The 13,352-nt window shown below is 41.8% G+C and overlaps 1 long non-coding RNA gene across 1 annotated transcript in view; it reads right to left on the reverse strand.

Annotated features, from left to right (window-relative positions):
- LOC125612623 overlaps positions 1 to 13,352 on the reverse strand; it is a 48,856-nt gene that overhangs the window by 21,571 nt on the left and 13,933 nt on the right. The window contains exons 2-3 of the long non-coding RNA XR_007343103.1: positions 9,329 to 9,432; positions 7,250 to 7,445 (exon numbers count right to left, since the gene is read on the reverse strand). This is a non-coding gene — a long non-coding RNA (uncharacterized LOC125612623). The remainder of the gene's footprint in view (positions 1 to 7,249; positions 7,446 to 9,328; positions 9,433 to 13,352) is intronic.

Genomic DNA, 13,352 nt, shown 5'->3' on the forward strand with positions numbered 1-13,352 from the left:
CCTGGGAGCGCTCCCCCGACCCCTGGCCAGCCCATCTCATACGCCTCTAGTTTCACGCCTGAGAGGGAGGGCGGGGGATCTGTCACCTCACTCGACCTCCAAGGAAATTGGCTCAGACGAGTGGCAGATGGCAGAGCGCGACCCTGCCTGAGGTCTCCCTGCTCCAAGGCTCAAGTTGGGCCCCCACCAAACCCCATACCCGATGGCGCCTAGACCCGGCCCGGCGTGCTGGAAATGATGCGCTTGGCTAAGAGTGGGTGCAGGCCTCAGGCAGTCACGGGCACAGTATGAGCTAACTTGGGGTGGATTCTGTGGAAGTCTGGGATGCAGAGAAAGGAACGGAGAGCCAGGCTTCCACCTCGAGCAGCTGGAGGCCTCGTCAGGCCATTTGCTATCCAGAGCAATGCACTGCCGGGGCCAGAACTTACCTGGGGCTAAGGGGAAATGATCCTTTGCAACAGGAAACTGGGGCCAAGAAGTCAGGGGTGCCCGGGACCCTCTAGCCTGACTTCATTCTACAGACCCGGAAACTGAAGCCCCGAGGAGTCACAGGCACTCCAGGAGTTCAAGCGGAAGATGGAGGAAGAGCCAGAGAAAGTGAGGATGGCGGTTCCTGCTGTAGCCTTTAAGGAGCTAAAGCATAAAGTGCCTCAAGGTTAGCGGTACAAAAACTGCTAATAAGAAGACAGCCTCGGTCATGCCATAGAAAGCCCACCTGGCCTTGTGCACTTGTGCCCAGTCCTTGCCTCCCTTTGCTGCCCTCAGCCTGCAGCCAACACAGGGATAGGTTGGAGGACCCCACAGCTGCATGTGCAGCTCCAGGGGCTGCCACATGCCACCAGACTTCAGGGCGTGTCAGCCAGGCCCAAAGGCCTAGGATCAGAAGCTAGGGCTTCACTGGTAGCCCATACAGGGAACCTATTGTGTGAAATCTGCAGTTGAACACATTTATTCTCCAGTGCTTAGGAAAGAATCAACAATGAAGTAAAACAATGCTTTGGGCTCTCAGTATCTTTTAGTTCATCCATGGATTCAACCAACTGCAGATGGAAAATATTCCCACCCCCACTTCATCTGCACTGAACATATACTCTTTTCCTTGTCATCCCCCCCCCAAATACAATACAGCAACCATTTACATTGCATTTGCATTGTATTGGGTATCAGAAGTAATCTAGAGATGATTTAAAGTATGGGGAGGAGGTACAAAAGTTATATGCAGATACTGTACCATTATATAAGGAATTTGGGGGGGTTATTTAAGGGATTTTGACACCTCAGGATGGTCCTGGAACCAACCCTCCACATTATACCACTGTATAACGAAGGAAAACAATACATAAGACAGTGACGTGGAGTCATTCCTGGCTCTGTCACTCCTCCTTCTCCACTGGATAACTTTGCCTCTCTTGGTTTCCCTGGACCACTGGTTAAACAGGAATATTAATGCACACTCACAGGACTGCTGTGGGCTGGAAAGGGAGGAAGCACAGGACAGGGTGTGGAAACATGAAACGTTTTACCCCAGGACATGGTGCCTTTGTCTTATATTTTCTCAATTCATTAGTATTTTACTTTTTATTGTATTTTATTGCACTAATTTCATTGTTTACTTTCTTTTTCTGAGCACCCAACCATAATGCTGACCTGCCCCCCATCTTGCACAGTCCTCCTCTCTCCCATCCCCAAATCTTGAACCATCCTCAGGTTGTGGGATCCTGAGCCCTTGGGTCTTTCAGTCAATCTGATCTGCCCCTTGCTTCAGGAAGAACCCAAAAGCTCAGCCCTTTGTGATCTATCCCTATTCATTTGCTCAGCCTCACTTACCAGGCCTTCTTGACCTCTAATAAACAAAGGGCCACCTACAAATTGAAAATAAACATGCAAAACCCTAATAGAAAAAAAAAATGGACCTACATAGGACCAGAAATTCATACAAGGTGAGCTGCAAATGTCCTATAAGTATGTGAAAAAACCTGTGCTGGGAATATTCAAATGAAGACAGCATCCACAACTGTAATAAAAATTCAAAAGAGCAGCAACATTCAGAGCTAGTGGGGATATGGGGCAGTAGACACCTACCCCAGTCACTGTTGATGGGAGGATAAATTGCTACACATTTTGCAGAGTAACTGAACATTATTTATTACAATTAAAAATGTGACAGGAGAGTTTTATATACTAACCCATGTTTTTCCCCCCACCTGTTATTTTCCCATCCTCATCCTCTCCTACCTTCCCCCAATGCAGGCAGCTAAGCCATTCCTTGATCATTATCATCTCAGTAAAGAAGCCAGAGAGGGAAGGCTGCAAGTATTTTTCCAGCTTTGGAAAATACAATCCCTTAAGAGAGAAAATGGTTTGAGGAAGGAAGCTCCTTCCCAACCTTCAGAGATTTCCCTGGGTTGGGGAACTACATGAGTGGCCTGCAGGGGGAGAGGAATATGCCATAAGATATATCAGGGGCCATGACACTGGCCCAGGGAGGACAAGGAAGGGATGCTGGGTGCCCATGCCTTCCTGTAGTAGGCATCCCTTCTCCTAGAAATGCTGGACTGTGGCTGTGGGGTGGCAAGAAGACCTCTGACCATCTCCCCAACCCACTCCCAAACCTCTCCATCCCCCAACCACACAGAGCCAAGGCTGAAGTACCAAGGAGCTGGCTGCACTGCTGAAGCCCCAAGAACCAATGACAGAGAAACACACATTCTCACTACACCACAATGCCTGGGCATTTTTGAGGACCTGAGTGATTGGAATTGTATTGGTCTCCTTTTTCACATAAGCCACTTGTTTCATTTTCTTCTCTTATTGCGTTGGCAGGTTCTCTGAAACAATGTGGAATAAGCCGTCCTTCTAAGGGCAGATCATCTATTGCCATTTCAACTCTTTTATGGTTCTTTATCTGCTAACACGTTTCTACCTATTATTGAGACAACCTGGGTAATGTATATTTTTCTAGAAATTATCCTTTTTATTTTTTGGTTCTGAGGATTGAACCATGGTATTGCACTTCTCACATGCTCTTTCATTGATCTATACTCCTGGCCCCTGTAACTACTTTCTTATTTCTAATAATGTTTTTGCTTTTTTCCTTTCCTTTGAAAAAGGAAGGACTCCCTTGAGGGGAGTCCATGTAATTAATTTTTTTTAATAAAGCATCATATTTGGGTTTATTTATATTATTTTGTTTTCTTTCTCATTATTTTCAACATTTACCTTTATTAATTCCCTCCTACTGTGTGTCCTTTTGTATTATTTTAATTTCCTAAGTTAAATACATAAGTGGAATTTTCGCATTTTATTTTTAATGACAAAATAATTTATGTACTGTAAATTTTCCTCTGATTGCAGCTTTATCTATGTCCCTTAGGTTTTGATGTAGTTCCTTTTGTGATTCCTTAATGATTTGGGGGGAAGATCATTTTTTTCTTAAACTCTTGACTTCTGTTTTGCTGAGATATGATCAGAGACTGTGACATGTAGAATCTTGATTTCACTGAGACTGTCTAAAGTTTTGCTTGTGGACAAGAACATGCTTGATGTTGGGGAACATAAGAGAAGAAGGGATATTCTCTGCTTACAGAGTAAAACCTATAACAATTAAACTAAGCTCCTAACTCAATTGTTCAAATCTTGTCTACTAAGATCTTCTATTTTCTGGAAGACATAGGACATCATCATAACCCAAGAACACTTGTACTAGAAGAAAACTCTCTATAGTGAATCTACTGAGGGAAGGGCAAAATTTCATTCATAAGGCAAAAAGACTTTACTGCTATTATATACTGAGAAGTAAAACTAAATATTATAAAAATGTAATTATCCAATATTACTGAAATTTATATTAAAATGTAAAAATGTAACAATTTTTAAAACAAATATAAATTCAGTGTACTTTTTCATATGTATCCTATACTTGTTATACTTCTTATTTTTAAGTTTTTGCTTTGCATAAAAGCAATAAACCTCAGCTGAAGACAGTGGCACACATCTGTAAGCTCAGCAACTCAGGAGCCTGAGGCAGGGGGATCACAAGTTCGAGGCCAACCTCAGTAACTCAGTGAGGCCCTAAACAATGTAGGGAGACTCTGTCTCAAAGTAAAAATAAAAAGGGTTGAAGATGTGGCTCAGTGTTTATGCACCCCTGGGTTCCATCCCCAGTATCAAAACAACAACAACAAAACAATAAACCTCATAATGACTTTCTGAAGTATAATGTATCTTATAAAATTGTGTGATAACATGACAAGACAACCTTCGGTTCACATTTGACTTTGGCAATACTATTATGTTTTGCAAAAGGGAATTTATGGTTTTAGCTATTGTCCTAAGGGCCTCTCAATCCTTTGCAGTCAGGATTGCACTCCACAGAAACCCAATTTAGAAACTTAAACAAGATAGGCACTTATTTTTCTCGTATGAAAAAAAAAAAAAATCCAAAGGCAAACAGATGAGCCAGTGCTGTCGCTTATGGAAAGAACTGCAAATTCAGTTCCTCTAGGTCCTGGCTCTGCTCTCTTTAAGTTGCTTCTTTCTCCTTGCCTTCTCATGATGGCTGCTACATCTCCAGACATCATACCCACATTCTGATTCAAAGAAGCAGGCAGGACCCGAGGGGAAAGAAAAAGTTCAAGACAGCTTACTCTCCTCCTTACTTATCAGGAAAAGTTTCACAGAAGCCCCACAACCAGACCAAAACATGGCCAAAACATGATCCCATGGTTATCCTAACTGCAAAAAGAGTATGGGAGGTGAGAATTTTTAACTGAGCACATCATCACTCTGAGCAAAAATTGGTTCCAGTCAGAAAGAGAGAATGAATTTTGGATAGCAATTACAACTTCTGACATAATAATAAAACCATTTAAAAATATTTCCTTTATATTTCTGGTAAGACTTCTCTGTTGCTTACTAATCTCTGTTGGTCAGTGGTTTTGCATGTAACCTAGCAATTCTCCAATATATCTTCTTAAAACATCCTAAAATACTACTATTTTCAAAACTCATGGTTCCATTTGCAATTAACTTGGATTATTATGTATTATGTGGTTATTTCTACAATCATTGAGAGGCTGATCATCAAAAAATATTGATGCATTTGCTTGGGATAGACAAGTAACATGAAGGGATGTTTGAGCAGACAATAATTTTGTAGAAGCTCAGTTTATTGGTACCTGAATTCAAACTGTGGCTAAATCTCTTACTAGCTATGAAAATTTGGGCAACTTTTTCAACCCTTCTATGTCTGTCTGTTTCTTCATTTGCAAAATGGGGAGGGTTTATCAATCATCTATTTCTGCAAAAGAAATCACTCCCAAAACTTTAAACAACCACCATTTTATTTTCTCATGATTCTATGAATTAACAATTTGGACTAGGCTCTGCTGATCTTCATGCAGCCATGGTCATCTGGAACTCAACCAGGGCTGGCTGATCTAAGACAGCTCACTCACACATCTGGTGATTGGTGTTGGATCACAAGTCTTCAAAAGGCTGAACTTACCTTTTTAACATGATGGTGGAAATGTTTAAGTGTTCTAAGCAAGAATGCAAGATGCAAAGTCTCTTGAGACCTAGCTCAGAAGTCACAAAAAGTAACTTATACTACATTCCATCATCAAAGCAAGTCACAAAGCCAGATCAGATTCACGGGGTGAAAAAAAATAGATTTCTCCGCTTAAGAGGAGAAACGGTAAAGTCACATTGAAAAGGTTGTGTGTACAAAGGTGGAAAGAATGATGATTACAGTCACTTTGTCAAAGAGAAGGTAATAATCATGACACACAGTTTGTGGGAAGGACTGAAAGAATTAAGACCTATAAAGTGCTTAGAACCTTGACAAGCACATATTAAGTGCTCAATGTGTTTTTTTTTTTATTATCATCATCATTGTCATTGTTATTGTACTAGAAGTACTCTTGTTTCCCAAAGCAACCTCTTAATTGAAGAGACTTGAATAACAGAATGTCAGATCATTCGCCCTTTGTATCAAAACATCCTATTGTAATTGTATTTTCCCTGAAGAGTCCTATGCTTTATGTGTTTGCTTACCAAATTATTTGGTACATATGTGTTTATGAAGGTTTTTAGTTTCTCAGTGAATAGTCCTTCCAAGTTTCACAATTTCCTTCTCTGTCGTGTTCAATACTTTACCCCTTGAATTCCATATTGATGGATAATCGAACTGTCACCTTACTTGCTTTTTGTCTGAATTTTTCTGGTATCTCTTTGCTCAACAATTAATTTGTATCTTTATTTTTGATGCATCTTCTGTAAACAGAATCTACTTGAATTTTCTTTTTTTCTAATTTCATAGGAAAATTTGTAATTTTATTTATTTATTTATTTCACTACTGGAGATTAAACCCAGATGCACTCTACCACTAAGCTACAACCCTTTTTATTTTTTATTTTGGGACAGGGTTTCACTAAGGTGCTAGGGCTGGTCTTGAACTTGCAATCCTCCTGCCTCAGCCCCAGAGTTGCTATGTTACTGGCATATGCCACAATACCAGTCAGAAAATTCCCAATTTATTATGGTAGATGATATATATTAGGTTAAACTACCTGAATTTTATTTTATGTTTACTAATTTTAGTATATACTTTATATATTATGCTTATTAAATTATTGTCATTTTTCTCTTTCCTCTTTACCGTCTTCTGCTGGCTGCCTCAGGTTTATCACCACTTTTTAAAAAAATCCCATGATACTTTCATCCCTAGAACAGTTACCTTTCTCTCCCTAACAATTGTAGAAAGCTCTATTTATATAAAGAAATGTCTTTTTTAATTGTTTATTTGTTCTTTTTAATTATATATGACAGTAGAAAGTATTTCATAATATTATACATAAATGGAGTATAGCTTCCCATTCTTGTGGCTGTACATGATCTGGAGTTATACAGTTCATATATTCATATATGAACACAGGAAATTTGTGTCTTCCCTTCATTTCCCCTTTGTCTCATCCAAAGAACTTCTATTCTTCCCTCCACCCCTGACAGTATCTGCATATCAGATACTGTGAGTCAGTATCTGCATATCAGAGAGAAATTTTGGCTTTTGGATTGGCTTTTGGATTTTGAGGATTGGCTTATTTCACTTAGCATGATAGTCTCCAGTTCCATCCATTTACCAGTAAATGCTATAATTTCATTCTTCTCTATGGCTGAGTACATATTATGTATTTCTGTGTAACAAAGTACTCCAAAATATAGCGGCTTAAAATAATAGTCATTAGTTACCGGATAATTTCAGGAGTCCTGGAGCAGCTCAGCTGAAGAGTCCTGGCTCAGGGTCTTTCATTAGCCTCTATCAAGTGTCCACCAAGGATGCAGTCATCTGGGCTTGACTGGGACTGGAGGGTCCTTTCCAAGCTCACTCATGTGGCGGTTGGCAAGAGGCTACAGTTCCTTGTCTCAAGGACCTCCCTCCATGGGGCTGCTCACAACATGGATCAAGTGATGTGAGAGAGAGACAGAGAGAGGTATTGGTGACTTTTATACCTACTCTTGTTCATACTTAATTGCTGTTTTAGGTTCTCTTGATTAAAGTGGGTCCCTAGGTTCCCCCCCAAATTCCTAAGAAAAAGAAATTAAGGTCTATCTCTTGAATAGAAGATCATCAAAGAATTCGTGGACATATTTCCTAAGCTATCACATAGATATACCAATTTCAAATAACCACCCTCCCATCTAGATGTTTTTCTTGCGGTTCACTAAGATAGAAAGAAGCCCTACCTTGCCCTCTTCCCTATACCATGCTCCACCCCTCCTTCATCCCAGTGTCTAGCCTCATTCCAAATTCCACTTCCAGGTCATTTCTTGGTTTTTCTTATTGTGCCCCAATTCATCTGATTTGGGGGTATGGTATTTCTCCAGTTTTTTACTTAGACAGGGTACAAGACTTTGCCTGCTCTGCAATCCCTTGCCATTGCCCTGATATGTGAATGATGACTTATGTGGAAATAGGATTCTTGGGTCCCTGTCCTTGTCCTTCAAGAGTGAAATCAGTGCCCACTCTCAGGTCTTCCATTTTCCAAGGCAGCAGACAAGAAAGCCTATATTAACCTGTTTTTTTTTCCCCTTTGTAAGGAACCCTCCTTTTTGTCTGGAAGTTTATAATTCAGGAATTACACCAGGGTCTGTCTATGTCTTTTTTTAATTAATCCTTCTTGGAACTCTATCAGCCTCTTTAATCAAGGCTTTCTTCAGCTCAGAAAATGTTCTTTAATTAATTGTTCAATTATTGTCTTTCCTTTATATGTTCTTCTTTTTCCCTCCTTTTTTCTTTTTCTAAAAGCCCCTCTCCTTTGAATGTTAGATCCCTGGATTTGTCCTCCAAATCTCTTTCTGGTTTTGCACTGTGGTGAGATTTTTCGTGCACTTTAACTCTCAGGACATTGACTTATTTCCTGCAATGATCATTCTCTTTCTGAGTTCATTGGCTGAATTTTTAAACTGAGAAAAGCTTTCTCAGGTCCTGACAATCCTCTCCCACCATCAGTTCATCTCCCTGAGTTTTTTTTTTTTTTTTTTTTTTTGCTATAGTTCTCTTCTCTCCTCAGTAGTGCCCACTCTTCTGGTTTGTCAGTTTGGACTTCCTCCCTTGGGTTCCTGGATTCTCAGATCGGATGCTAGTTTACCTAGCTGGGGGTACCTTGACACCCATGCACGGTAGGCTGCAGGTATTCTCTGGGCAGCAACAAACCAGCATGCAGTTTCAGGCAGTTTGAAATCTTATCTGAGCAACGAGCAAACTGGTACATGTCCCCCTTCTGCTGAGGGCTGGTGGTATCCTGAGATTTCCTGAGGCCAGCAGTGATCCACTGACTGCCAAATTCCTTTTTCCAGGGGTGAAAGACACAGGACAGAGAGAGGTCCCTGCATGATAGGAAGAAATCCTGCTCCTTCTCCAGCACTCCCCTGCAAATTGGCCTCACTGCACTTTGCAGGCAGAGGGGCATTTAGGAGAGGAAATCAAGGAGAAAGGCTGCATTCTCCATTTCAGGGTGTGCGGGGGGTGGAACCAAGAGAAGACCAGGAATTCTTCAGGGGCTGGAAATCTGAACCAGAAGGCTTGGGGCATATTAGAATTGCCTGCAAGCTTCTAAAATAGATTAAACACAGGCCACATTCCAGACCAATTAAATCGGAATCTCTAGAGATGGGCGCTTCAGCATCAGCATTTTAAAAGCTCTACAGCAGGTGGATTCTACTGGACAGCCAGGCTAGAACCACTGGTCTAAGATTGTTTGAATCAGTCTTACCTAAATCTTGAAGGTGGCGTGTTCCACCCCCTCCCAATGTGCTGATTGCATTTACCTGTTGCCATGGTTTTAAGATGGTTTGCCTCCACCAAAAACTCTTGTTGAGACTTAAGTCCTCAATGCAGCAGGGTTAGAATGTGGAGTATCACAGAAGGTGTTCTGGTCAGGAGACAAAATCCTCATTACTAGATTAAATTCCTCTGGTGGGAGAGATATCCTGCTTTGTAGAACTGGAATGGTTACCTCAAGAGCAGATTCTTGTATAGCAAGAGTACCCCTTATGCTTTGGCTCTTCTGCACATGCCCGTTTGTCCTTCCACTTTTCTGCCTTGCATGAAGCAGCTTTCACCAGAAACTTTCACCAGAAGCCAATCAGATGCAACTGAACTTGGACTTTACAAGCCTTCAGAACCATGGACCATATAAGTCCTTTTTTTTTTTTTTTTTTTTTTTTTTAGTGACTCAGTTTCAGGCATTCTGTTAATAGCAACAGAAAATGGACTAAGCCACCTGTTTACGTAGCTGTGAAGGTACTATTTCTTCCTGTGTCCCAGAACCTGGCACAGTGCCTGACACGTGACATCAAATGTAAAAATCTGATGTGACTAAATCTGTAAAAATCTGTAACTTAACATGACTGTAAAACTAAATCACTAAAAAGGCACTTCCAGCCCATTCAGTCAACAAGACCCATGTAAAAAGTTTACAGTTAGAAAAATTAAGGCCAAGGGAGAAGCCAGAATTCCCACAGCACAGCATGCAGGCCTAGAGGTCTCCAGGAAGCCCATCTTTGCTTCTCTTATTTTTGGTTTCTTTCATGTTCTCTAGAAGGCTGTGTATATGTGTGGAGAGGTTGGGAAGTATAGTTACCACTTTGCTTTCCCTCTCTACAAATTCAGTTTCATGCCTGTGTTCCAGGAATGAGTCTAAATTTATATTAAATTAGCCTCATCTATTCAACAAATATTTATCAAATGCATGCTATGTGCCAGGAACTGTTCCAGTATCAATTGTTGTTTTTCCTTTATATGTTCTTTTTTTCCTCCTTTTTTCTTTTGTGATACATCAATGAATAAAGAAGAATAAAAAAATCCTTACCCTCATGGGGTTGCACGCTAGTACGGTGTGGTAGATGGTCTCCAAAGATGGCAGCCAACAACTCTACCACACCTGCCTGTATATGATGCTCCTTCCATCAAGAGGTGGAGTCTAATTTCCCTCCCTTTGAATATGAGCTGACTTTGATTAATAGAATATTACAGAAGTGAGGCTGTGCCAGTTTGGGGCCTAGCCCTTGAGAGAACTGGCTGCTTTTGATTTGGGTCTCTTGAAGACCACACTACAATATGAGAAGTACAAAACCTGCCCAGAAAGAGACCTACACAGTGGTCAACCAGTCAGCCTCCCCAGCAAAGGCACTGACACAAGAGTAATATGAACTTGATATTCCAGCTCAGCCAAGCCCCAAGTTGAACGCAGCCATCTGAGTGACCCCAGCCGACATTATGTGGAATAGAACTGCCCAGGGAAGTTCAGCCATCCACAGAGTCATCAGAAATAATAAATCACTGTTGCTTGAAGCTACTAACTTATGGGATGGTTGGACCAATAGAAAACTGAAACATTACGATATTCAGACAATAATAAGCATAGTAGGTATTATTTACTATAACCCATTTGATTTGTTATCAATTATCAGTGACTCCCAATTCTTTGGCTTGAGATCCTTGAATATTTTCCTTCGCTTCTCTTTGAGGTAAACCTCCCCATACTCAGAACCTTCCTCACAAATCTCCTTTTGGGGGGCATGGTCAGGTGGATGAATAGTCAGCCCAGGAGGTCTCCCCCAAATCTCACAAGTGTGTCTGCCTGGTACGTTGTAGGTGCTTTCTCAATAAATTGGGCTGGTTCTGTCAGAAACCCTCCATTGCCTCCTCTCAGTCCACATCATGTAACTGCCCCGATAGAAGCGCCTGCCATCAAGGGAAGAAATAAATAACCAAATCCCAATGTTTCTCTAGTCTGGAATACATAATTTGTCCAAGCTTTCTCCCTTCCTGAGGCAGCCTCACCCCTACTTCCCTCGCTTGGAGGGGACCCTCTGGGTAAAACTTCCAGGGTGGGAAGGTTTTTAGGCTGTGTCACTGTGGTCACTTGCTTCTCCTTTCTGCTCCCATCCACTCAATATCCCTGTGAGAAGAACACTGTGGCCTTGCTTGGGGAAACTTCCTCTATCCAGTGCACTTACTCCACATCCCTCATCCCGAGTGCACACACCTCAACTGAGCCTATGTACGTATTCCAACCACTGCCAGTGATTGGTTCAGGAACAGCATATAACTAAAGTTCATCCAATCAGAGCTGATGCTAGAACTTCTGTGCTTCCAATAGGAAGAAAACTTCCTTCTTTCACTGGAATATCTTTTTTTGTAAGAATAATGTAAACTTGAAGCCGCTGGGGCTGCAACAAAAAGGAAGCTTTGTTGGGGGAACGAAATCAACATAGAAAAAGCAGAGCCAAAGTTCAGACAGTGACATCATTTGGGCCCCTGGATCCAGCAGTTCCAGGAGCATGCAGATCTCATCAGCAGGAGTAAGAGATGTCAGAGGGACTCATTCTTTCAGGCTCAGATGCCTTCTTTCATTCTGAAAGACAGAGGGCATATTCAAGGAACCTAAACATAGTTTGCTGGCAAGTCTCTAAGCTACTCATAAGTATCGTGTCCAGTTAAATAATTAAGTTATTTTTATCAGCATATAAGCTAGATGATTGCAATCGGGTGTGTGTATTGATCAAACCTCTTTGGTTGCAAGTGACAGGAAACTGATTCCAATTGGTGTAAACACACAGGGAACTTATTGACTCACCTGTCCTAACACAGAAAAAAACAGGGTAGTTCTGTCTTTGGGAACAGCTGGATGCAGAGATCAGAGCACTGTGGGACTGTCTTGAGCTTTCTCTTTTCTCTTTGTGTGTCAGATTCACTATATTTTAAGACTGGTTTCTCTTAGTGGCAGGGAACATGGCCTCAGGCAGTCTTAGCATACTTCCTCAGACAGAGCCAGAGAGAACAATCAGAGCTGATGGCTATCCCTCTAACTTCAGTTACAAAAATCCTGGGGAAGGTTTCTGATTGGCCCAGTCTGGGTCACATATCTACCTGTGTAGCTAGGGCCAAAATACGTCATCACAGGCAGGAAGACTGGTGCAGATCTGGCTTCCAAGGGGGCCCAGCAGCAAGTCTTGCTTGTGTCAACTTGAAGAGGAGAGGGAAAGAGAAAAAAAAGACAGGAGAGCTCTTTGGGTGGCCACGGAGGGAACTCTGTCTACAGCACAGTCAGTCTGACATCTAATCAAACAACAGTGTCCAGGACATGGGATATCCTGAGTCTCAGAATTCAGAGTGAGTTTCCTTCTTGCCAGCCAGGAGGACTGATAGTTCTGTTAGGAGGAGGGTTAGGAGCATAGAGAGAAGGCTGGCTTGCCTTTGAATTATGCAAAGTGGAGTGTCATGGTAGCTTTGATGGTGTTTAATTAAATATTTGGCACATTTAATTAATTAAATATTTAAACATTAAATACAGAATCGGATGTGACTTAGTGGACATTATATCTCAATAGCCATTAGTCATTCAACAGCTCTCTGAATGGAGCCTCTGTGGCCTTAGCCTCCCTCTCCTGCATGAAGAAGGACTCCGGGAGACACCTGGGGAGCATCATTAATTAATTAATGATTGCGACTGCACTGGGCTCTGCTGTTTTTAGAATATCATGTGTCACACAGGCAAGGGCCTCTCCTGTTGGGTCTCAGGGCCAGATACAGGAAGGTGGAATAGGCCAGGAGCCTAGGGGTGGCAAATGAGCCCATGCCTCTGGGCAGAAAAATCTATGCCCAATTTACACATACATCTGTCCCCTCATCCATCCAGAACAGCCTAGATTCGCCAAGTACAGACTGTTTCCTTGGTTCCAGGCCATCTCCCCTTCCCTTGACCTGCCACCTACTAAGGAGGGACTGTGGGCTCCTTAATAGTCACAAAAGAGGAAATGCTGCCCCCATGTGGGGGAACATGCTCCC

This window comes from Marmota marmota, unplaced genomic scaffold (assembly GCF_001458135.2).
Source record: "Marmota marmota marmota unplaced genomic scaffold, marMar, whole genome shotgun sequence".
NCBI lineage: Eukaryota > Metazoa > Chordata > Mammalia > Rodentia > Sciuridae > Marmota > Marmota marmota.